The sequence below is a fragment of the Alligator sinensis genome, unplaced genomic scaffold (genome assembly GCF_000455745.1).
Source record: "Alligator sinensis unplaced genomic scaffold, ASM45574v1 scaffold948_1, whole genome shotgun sequence".
NCBI classification, from domain to species: Eukaryota; Metazoa; Chordata; order Crocodylia; family Alligatoridae; genus Alligator; species Alligator sinensis.
The window spans coordinates 219,159-221,139 of NW_005843093.1; the positions used below are offsets into that span (position 1 = coordinate 219,159).

Genomic DNA, 1,981 nt, shown 5'->3' on the forward strand with positions numbered 1-1,981 from the left:
TGCCCTGCCTGCACACCTTCTGCGAGAGGTGAGCCCACCCCGACCCCGACTACCCCCATAACCCCAATGCTGCCTTGCCTGCACACCTTTTGAGAGGGGAGCCCGCCCCGACCTGATCGCCCCCATTACCCCAATGCGCTGCCCTGCCTGCACACCTGCGAGAGGTGAGCCCGACCCGACCCTGAGCCCGACCCCACTGCCCCCATAACCCCACGGCGCTGCCCTGCCTGCACCGCCCAATGCGCTGCCCTTCCTGCACAACTTGTGCGAGAGGTGAGCCTGACCCGATCCCGACCGCCCCCATAACCCCAACGCTGCCCTGCCTGCACAACTTGTGCGAGAGGTGAGCCTGACCCGATCCCGACCGCCCCCATAGCCCCACGGTGCTGCCCTGCCTGCACACCTTCTGTGAGAGGTGAGCCCGACCCCGACCGCTCCCATAACCCCAAGGCACTGTCCTGCCTGCACACCTGTGAGAGGTGAGCCTGGCCCTGACCCTGACTGCCCCCATAGCCCCACGGTGCTGCCCTGCCTGCACACCTTCTGCGAGAGGTGAGCCCGGGCTAGACCCCAACTCCGACCACCCCCATAACCCCAAGGCGCTGTCCTGCCTGCACACCTTCTGAGAGAGGTGAGCCTGGCTCCGACCCCTGACCCCGACCGGTTCCATAAACCCAAGGCGCTGCCCTGTGTGCACACCTTCTGTGAGAGGTGAGCGCGACCTTGACCCGGATCCCAACCCCAATGGTGCTGCCTTGCCTGCACACCTGTGAGAGGTGAGCCTGGCCCCCAATCTCTGGCTGTCACTGGTACTGCCACCCTAAGGTGTTGCCCTGCCTGCATCACTTCTGTAAGAGGTGAGCCTAACCCTGACTGGCGCCATAACCCCAAGGTGCTGCCCTGCTTGCACACCTGTGAGAAGCGAACCTGGCCCCTGACCCCAACGTACCACAGCGCCAAGGTGCTGCTTCGATCTGCACACCTGCAAGAGGTGAGCCTGACCCCTGCCCCTGACCACTACCATAGATAGCCTCACGGTGCTGCTCTACGTGCGCACCTGCCAGAAGTGAGCGTGATCCTTGACCCCTAACCCCAGCCGGTACTGCAGCCCCAAGGTGCTGCCCTGCCTGCACATTTTCTGCAAGCAGTGAGCCTGAGCCCCCAACCCCGACCAGTGTCGCTGCCCCAGAGTGCTGCCCTGCGCACACACCTGAGAGGTGAGCCTGACCCCTGACCTCTGACTCTGACTGGTACCGCCACCCCAAAGTGCCGCCTTGCCTGCATCATTTCTGCAAGAGGTGAGCTTGACCCCTGATCTTTGACCCCAACTGGTACCACAGCCCCAGGGTGCTGCCCTGCCTGCACACCTGTGAGAAGTGAGCCCGACCCCTGACCCTAACATACCGCAGCCCCAAGGTGTTCCCCTGTCTGCACACCTGTGAGAGGTGAGCCCCGCTGGTCCCAACTGCTACCGTAGCCCCACGGTGCTGCTCCACCTGCACACCTGCGAGTGGTGAGCCTGACATTTGACCCCCGACCTCGACTGGCCCTGCAGCCCCGAGGTGCTGCCTTGCCTGCACACCTGTGAGAGGTGACCCCGAGCCATGCCCTGTCCCCTGGGGGGGTGAGCTCTGCTCTGCAGGGCCCTGGGGGCCTGGGGCGAGAGGCCAGAGCAGAGCGGCAGCCACGAGCCCAGGGTGCCGCTCCGGGGCAGGGCCCCACTGCGCTGCTCTGTGCACCCCAGAGTCTCTGCCGCCCCATGATACTGGGGGGCTCTGTCCTGGGGGGTGCCAGGCACACTGGGAGGAGCCGTGGTCCATCCTCCCGCTCTCCGGCTAGTGCTGGCGGGGCTGGGTGGGCACTGTGCCCGTGGCTGCGGCCTCCTCGCGCCCCATGCACCTCCGGGCTGGGGTGCCCCTGGGGCTGCGGTCAGGGGTCGAGGGTGGCGCCGGCTGGGCAGGGTGGGGGCAGCCCCCCGGGG

General features: G+C 66.4%; 1 long non-coding RNA gene across 2 annotated transcripts in view; it reads left to right on the forward strand.

Moving 5' to 3' along the window:
* Nucleotides 1-1,205, forward strand: part of LOC106723082 — a 2,952-nt gene extending 1,747 nt beyond the window's left edge. The window contains exons 1-3 of one of the 2 annotated variants that reach the window (XR_003092121.1): nt 1-28; nt 893-991; nt 1,109-1,205. This is a non-coding gene — a long non-coding RNA (uncharacterized LOC106723082). The remainder of the gene's footprint in view (nt 29-892; nt 992-1,108) is intronic. The other variant, XR_003092122.1, reaches the window with a different exon arrangement.
* The last annotated feature ends 776 nt before the right edge of the window (nt 1,206-1,981 follow it).